Source organism: Nesoenas mayeri (assembly GCF_963082525.1).
Source record: "Nesoenas mayeri genome assembly, chromosome: 1".
Lineage (NCBI taxonomy): Eukaryota > Metazoa > Chordata > Aves > Columbiformes > Columbidae > Nesoenas > Nesoenas mayeri.
This window is the reverse complement of record NC_137541.1, coordinates 40,361,805-40,368,250: the sequence shown is the minus strand read 5'-3', so window position 1 is coordinate 40,368,250 and position 6,446 is coordinate 40,361,805.

The following is a 6,446-nucleotide window of genomic DNA, read 5'->3' as shown; positions in this document are numbered from 1 at the left end:
CTCAAGTTATGATTGAGCATTGCAGGGTGCCTGGCTTTTGGTCATACTCCCGAGAGGAGACACTTGAAGTAGATAACCCCTGAGGACAGACTGAAACTCGACTTCTTCATTGAGGCTGGTGCATATGTGCGGCACTCGAGTTAGAGTATCTTGAACATAGATTTATTTCCTGCAGTTTCCTGTTCCTCCATCTTAGCTGCTTGTGTCTGCCTACCCCTGTTTAGTCAAAAGTAGGAAGTTTCCCCTAACTAGTGGAAATGGTTATGTCTGTCTCCTGCCTGCTTGCTTACACATCAGATGCCCTTATTCAGAGCTGATTGACTCAAGAGAAACATTCTCCCAAATTCTGGTGTTAGCGTTAGCAATCTAGCTGAATTCTTGTGATCCTTTGGGAATGCACATCCCGTGACTCCCTTGGTGTGGGGGGTTTTTTGTTTTAATGTTGTCTAGTCAGTTAACTGAGGATATGTCTGGACCTATCAGTTCTCTAAGCTGGCACGTGGACATCCAAGCAGCTAAACTGATTTGAAGAGAAGTGCAAGTGCAAAAAGTTAACTGCTCAGGAAATGAGCAAAGATTGCAAGTTCCAAATGTGAGATACAAAAGCTATATGAGGAAGTTATTTCGTTTAGTGCTTGCTCAAGTATTTACTGGCAGCTCCTTCAGATTATTTGCTTCCATTGCAGCACACAGTGGGGTGGTTCTTGTAAATATGTGGCAATAATCAGCTTGGCTGACAATTTGACTGTGAACTCAAGATGCCAGGGTGTATGAATGGTTCAGCCAGCACCATGTGGTGTCTGTGGTGCCGGCCCAGGTGTGCGTGTCTGCTGTGTGAAGCATCTTGTACTGCGCTGTTTGGCCAAGCCAGTGCCACCAATTAGAGGACCTGGTCTGCCGGAGAGAAGGATGATACACCTGCAGCTGACTGGTAGCAGAAGGTCATAGCCTTGTTAATTGTGTTTGTGCATCTGAGTGTGAGTCTGTCCTCTCTGGTTCACCTGCTGCCCCAAGGGAAAATAAATGTCAGGTCAGATGCCAGTTCCAGACTGTACTACGCAGCCATACTGCGTAGTCATGTAGAGAACGCAAGACCTGGTGCCTTCACCAGAATTTTTTTTTAAATTTCTCTTGCTTCAGTGTTGGACCGTGAATAAAAGCTGTTTGTCAGATGGCTTGGTTTGTCTTTGTTGGAAGGCAATGATCAGATGGGCAGGAGCCAGACTGCCTCAAAATTGGATGAAAGCAGGTGAGACAAGACTGGGCAGAGCAGTGATAGGCCAGAGGCAGAACAGGTCAATAAAATGAGTGTTAAAAATCCATGTAAAGGTAAAACTATGTTGTAGAAACAGCTTGTTTTAAGTGGTCAGCAGTCGTATTTGTAGTTTAAAATATCTGTCTCTAAAGGCCACTTTGTTTTTCTTGTTTATTACCTTCAGGGCCTTTGCATAAAGCTCATACAGACCACACTCTCGCACATGCCCATGTATCTCTCTTCTGCGAGATATAAGAGCAAACAATATTGTTATGAGAGCTTGTAGCAACTGCTGCCTGAGCAGAATCCTTCACCCAAAGGGATGGGGAGTTGTGGACCTGGCCAGGATGAGTTGGAGCCAGGTCAGCTTTGGCATGTACCTTCCCATGGACCGTGGCATGCTTCTGAAAGGGAGTGTTTGGAGCCCCTTTGAAATCCCACAGGGCATCTAGGCTGCAGCACTCTCAGTGCTGTATGGCATGTGGATTGCTAAAGCAGTGGCAGAGGTGAGAGGGTTGTATCCTTTTGTTGGCTGCAGGGTAACCTTTTAGTGGCTGGTTTCGTTACACAAGTGCATTGGCATTCTTGAGCAGGAGGGTGATTCACTGGGGAAATGGTAGGAGTATTTTCTTCTGATGTCTAGAGAAAGGTGACTCATGAACCTCAATCGGAGCTTTGCAAAGATGGGCCTCAACCTTACTTCACACATGATGCAGTGAGGGCAACGTTGTAGAAGAGTAATTCTGGATTAGCAAAGAGCTGAAATGGAGTAAAAATGGCAACTTCCAGCTGGATGGAGAGACCACTACATTGAGTACTGCAGGACAAGTCATAAGAGGTCAGTAGTATGGTAAAAGCAAATGCAAATACATATACATTGAAGGCAGGAACAATTTTAATGTGACAAAGAAATGAAGAAGGTCAGGTGGTGGCTGGTGGATCTGCTATGGAGCAACAAAAAATTTCAGGTGACTTTGGGCTACAAGTCGTTAATCAGAGCTTGGGTAAGTCATGTTCTCCTGGTGTGGTCCTCACAACAGGAACTTTATGGGGGACAAACCTTCCTTCACCCCTACTGACTGGAAGTCCTATTGAATGTAAATATCAAGGACCTTCCTCTAAATCTGAATCTCGACAACTAACCCAATCAAGATGTTACCTTGTCCTCTTGCTAATGAAGTGTTATTACTGTACCTGTCTTTGATATACAAATGCGCTTTTGAAATGTCTGTTCTAGATGGATTGTCTCAGAGAAGCTTGAGATCTTGCCAATAAATAAATGTATTTGCAGAATGTGTTTCGGCTCTTTTTGTTAAGCAGGTGGGTAACAAACTTTGGTATCTTTGTTGTTACACACATTAATTTACTAAACCCAGGATTTTTTTAATGTACAAACATTTCAGCAGCCACAAGGAGTACAAGTTGCTATTAGGTATAAAGAAACTAAATGTGAAAGATTACAGGACTGGGATTAGCAGTTTATTTTGGAATTTCCTCCTGAAGTTCAGCAGTTGAAACTGTCAGATGGTGAGCATAATTTGTGTAGAACAAAGGAATTCAGAAAGACAACGTTCTTATTTGTGAACTATAAAGTAAATAAAAAGGAGGTGAGCTCTAAATCAGTTAGTAGTAATGGTAGTTCTGTTATTGAAACTTTTAGTTTTCTAAATGTTCTAACTTTGGAGTTAGTTTGTGTTTTGCATTTCAGAAAGAAAAGTTTCATAGCAGAGAATCAGAGCAGTCACCTGACAACCAGTGCGGTGTTTAGCCAAATTAATTTTTAAAATAGGCTGAAGGTACAAGTTATTAGGAAGTCATCAGGATTAAATAGGAAAATATGGTGTTACATCAAGAACGAAGTGACTGAGCTGCTGCCAAGTGCACTGACTCTCGTGAGAGAAAATTCACGCTGAACGCAGTCACTAGTGTCTAGCTCTCATCTGGAAAAGAAAAGCAACAAGTGCTACCTGTGCTTTCGTATTTCAGATTTTTAAAAATGGATCTAAAAAGATGGTTTGTTGCTAACAGTTTATTTGTAAAATTGAACACAACTGTTCTAAAAGGAGATCTGCTCTAGCTTTTTGTGTGTTACCCCACAATAAGGAAAAGTGTTTGAGAAAAATAGATTTTCAGAAGCCACTTTGTAATCTGTGATATTTTTTCTTTAGACTCTTGGGTGAAAACTTTTCAAACCAGAAGAAATAAAAATCAAAACTGGAATGAATTACTACTCTTTCTGGAAAAAAACAAAACCTAAAACAGGAGACCACAAAAATGTGCAATTAGAACAGATGTTAGACATTTATCAAGTGCCTGGGAAAAAAAATAAACACCAATGCACCAAAATTTGTGTTTGACAGCCATTTAGTCTATGTAAAACTAAAGGTGGCTAAAGAACATTTAGAAACATTAAGTAAGGCTGTTGAACAAGAAACGTGGTACGAGATTAATAACAGTAAATGCAAGTAATTTAAACTGCAAAGCGTTTCAGCTTTTCTGATGTTCCTCGGCCTTGATGAAGTGTGAAAGGAAAACTCCACGGCATTCCAGAAGCCCAGTCAAAACCTGTTCAGTTATCTAACAGGCAAAGCACGCACACACATGTACTTAAGAATGGGATTTTTAATATGTGTGTGATTACAGTGCTTGCTTGTGGAATAGGCCGGTCTTTCCATGGTCTTATACTTAAACCCAATCTTGCCTCATTTGTGTGATCAAACGTGGTGCTATTTAATCCATTCAAACTGTCAGCGCATGCAGTCTCATTTGTTATTCTCTAGTTGCTCGGATCCATAATGTGCTGGGAGTATGATCCAGTTTATCAGCTTCTTCTGAAAGATAAGTTTTGCAACAGGTTCAGAAAGTCCTTTTGAAAGTTGTAATTAAATCTGTCTTAACATGTTTTCAGTCTCTAATTGAATCTAAGCAAAAAATGGAGACATGCCTTTTTTTTTTTTTCTTGTATATTAATGTTAAAACAAGGAGAGTTGTAGGGTAAAATTGGTTTAAGTTCAGAGTTCATCCTTTATTTGCTAAGGGAAGACAGTGCAGAGGCAGTAAATTTGACCTTTGGAGTCACTAAACGTGTCCTCATTCTTTGTCATCAATCAGAAACAAAGCTGTGTGCCAGCCAAAGAAAATCTGTCAAGGTTAAAGTTTCTCAAGATGTTTTGCCTCCTTGTGCAGGAATCTACAGAATGTAAATTATGCAAATAGTAGATTACTAAGATGCAGTTAATGTATAGAGAATGTGTTCATGTTTGTAGTTGCTTAAATTGGTTCAGTTTTTCCAGGCTTTCTAGAAGAACTGAGGAATTTGAGGAAAAGGAGGCAGCTTGGGGCTCCTGTCCTTCAGTAAGCTCTGTTTGTACGTATTATGAGTTTGCCTGGAGACAGTTGAATTTGCAGTGTTTCTGTGAAGACCTAAGGTCACGTGTTTATGAAACCTTCTACATTTTTTTCCCTACAGAACACAGTGGCAATCTTGTTTCACTTAATCTGTAGCATTTCCAATGCTTTTCTTGGACAGCTTCACTAGGTTTGTTTGTTCCAACAATAAATAAAGTTGGTTTTGGAATATTTCAATTGTTGTGTTACCTGTTAATATTCTGGTTTGCAATATATACAGGGCATAGTGTTGTATTAATAATGTTGCTAAATAGACTAGTAACAGTATAGAATGATTTGGGTGCGCATTTATGATCTAAATCCAATCTGCAGTACAAACTGACTCTTGGTGAAATGTTCCCTCTGCACAAGGACAGGGTCACAGAGAACAGCAGGAATATATCCAAGTCTGTGTCTTGCTTGAGGCATTTCTTCCAAAAGTACATGTAGCTGAATATGCAAAGTCACTTTACATACTTGTTCCATGGTTTTGCAAAACCTAAGCTGCTCCTGGCTGCTTTAGTGACAGGAGAGATAGCCAGTGAAGAGTCTACACTTGAATTCAAAATTAAGGTTTGAGTCTTTTCCACATAGAAGCGTGTCACAGGTGATTTACTGAGAGAAGTTGTCATTGTGGGGTTAACTAAAAGGGTGAGGTACGTCCACTTGGTGCAGAGGAAAAACCTGACATAAAAAACTTCCACCAACACATTTTCCTCCCAGCTCCCTCTCTTGCAGCAAGGTGCTAAAATTCCCCCACCTAATGCTTTCCCGCACTGTCCCTCCACCCCTTCTCGTGGGTGTTCACAGGTGGCCTCCATGATCACGCTGGTTCCACTCTCATCAGATCATAGAATCATTTGGTTGGAAGAGACCCTCAAGATTGATTCTAACCATTAACTTAACCCTCACACTAAACCATGTCCTCATCTGTGGCAGAATGCAAACCCCCCCTCTCTTCCCCTCCCTCCTTCATCATGGAAGGAGTAGACACATCTCCCTCTCTCTCTGCTGCTTGAGGCTAACAGCTTCTTTTGTTTGGCCTCAGGAGACACCTGGCCAGGGCCTTAAGAGAAAGGAGAAGGGAGTGCCCAGGTGCCAGGGAGCTGCTGGGCACCTGCAGCCAGTGTGGGGGATGTTTGGAAGCTTCAGGGGCACCCCACAGCCAGTATGGGGGTGCAGAGACGCTTCTGGAATGTCTACAGTCAGATCTGATCGGGCTATAAAACGGGATTCTCGTTGAGACTCTGCCCTTTGTCGCAGATCTCTTGGAGCACGAGTGAGATGCTGCTGCTGAGAGCCCCCCCAGGATGGAGACTCCGCTTGCCTTGCCACCACGTGTGTGAGTAAAATTACCCCTCGCAGAATTGCGATTGTATCTACTTTCTGTGCACATTTGCACGCATACTTTCTGTGCTCAATACAAGCATATGTATAAATTAATCCTCGCAGAATCACGAGTGTATTTTCCTCCCGTGCTTCCACATAAGCACGTGTAACTTTCTGTGCACATTTGCCCACGTATTTTCCGTGCTCAATATGAGCACATGTAAATTAATCCTCATATAATCGCGGGTGTATTTTCCTCCTGTGCTTCCACATAAGCACGTGTAATATCCCATGCACATTTGCACGTGTATTTCTCCTCACAAGATTGCGAGTGTATTATAAATTTACCCTCGCAGAATCGCGACTGTACACTTTCCGTACTCAATACGAGTACCTGTATCCCTTTAAAACAATCCCACACCGAGTTCAAGCAAGTGTGGACTCTTCCCAGATTCAGGGGTGGCTCCGGCATTGA